Consider the following 1,646-nt stretch of genomic DNA (forward strand, 5'->3'; position numbering starts at 1 on the left):
TCTTGCGAAGAAAAATGCCTTCCTTGTTTCTAAAGAGAAAAATCTTCAGTCTCGACTTAAAGGTTTAGTTGGAGATAAATTTGATGACGCAATGGACCATTGGGAGAATAGTTGTCTATCCTTGATTCAACACCTTTTTTCGCAAAAGTAAGGTAGTCATAAGTTTGACTTCCTTAATTATCTTTTCTTTGTCATATCTCTCTGAATTCCTTATTTTAACAAAATTTTGTATTCTATTTTCGCAGAGTCTAAGAAGAATCTTCATTCCTCTATTTCTGACTTGGAAGCTAAGTATGCTAAAATTCGCAAAGAGAATGCCTTGCTCGTCTCTACCCTTACTGGTTCTCGTGATCGAGCAGAAAAAAGACTTGATTATCTTGCTTATTTTAAAGATATTCAAGATAGGAATCATCAAAGATCACTTCTCCGCCAAGTTCATCTCTGAGCTGAAGTCCTTGTAAATGACATCTTACTGTACAACTCTCTTCCTCCTACATCAATTGATCCTCTAGAAGTAGACGATGATGAAGTTCCTCGTCCTGCTGATAGTGATTATGATTACGAAAGCGGTGCGGAGGATAATTTCCTGGAGGATGAAGAAGCGGTTCCTTCTAAAGAAGTATCTGTTGGTGTTAATCAGAATGAGAAAGAAATTTCTCCTGAAGAAGTAATTGCTGGCGATAATCAAAATTCTAGTCATGGCGGAGATCAAAGCCGAAATGAAGGAGAAGCTTGCGAGAATGTTGGCGAAGAATTTCTGTCATCTCCCGCTATTGATATTAATGTTGAAGCTTGAGCTTCTTTTCTAGCTTTGTTTTCTTGAGCTGTCTTTTTTTTTATCACTTTTGAGAGCTACATTTTTCAATAACTTTGAAGTTAATTTTTCCTTTTAATATTTTGTTGATAAGAAAGATAATGTTTATTGTATATCGATTCCCATACTTGCCTCTCATTATCTTTCTTGCACAAAATAATTTTTTGTGAATGCTTATCATTAATTTGTTTTATCATATGGTCTTATTTTTCCTTCCTAATTAAAGGTCTTATTATGCCATCTCTTTTCATTGCGACAAAATCGCAGGACGTCCTTGCATTTTCATACAAAAACCCATTGATTTTGTCTTAACCTTTTCTTTTGTATTATGGCCTCTTCAGGAATGTTGCAACAATATGACAAGCCTAAATATTCTTGCGAAAATAAAGCCCCATGACATTGCCGTCTTGCGACGAAATCGCAGGACGTCTTCGCACTTTCATGCGAAAACTCATTGATCTCGTCTTATCTTTTCTTTTTTATTATTGCCTTTTCAGGATTGTTGCACAAATATGAAAAGACTTAATATCCTTGAGAATAAAAAGCCTCATCACATTTGCGTCTTAAGACACTTATCAGCTCCCTAATGGAGGGTGCCGCCCTTATCTCTCCCCTGGTTGCCCCTTCAAGGAGGCGTACTTCTACCATACAAGGTTAGCTCCTCCCATCCAGTCTTAACAACAACCAGTTGTTTTCACAGCCTCTTATCCCTTTTTCCTATAGGGCTTATGGTTACGAGACTGCACCCTAAGTGGGGTTTTCTTCAGGCCGAGTGCAATATAAGCCAAGACTTGTCAAGAATGGCAAGGACGCTTCAAATGCCCCCGGAACC

The sequence above is a fragment of the Papaver somniferum genome, chromosome 3, assembly GCF_003573695.1.
Source record: "Papaver somniferum cultivar HN1 chromosome 3, ASM357369v1, whole genome shotgun sequence".
Classification (NCBI taxonomy): Eukaryota; Viridiplantae; Streptophyta; class Magnoliopsida; order Ranunculales; family Papaveraceae; genus Papaver; species Papaver somniferum.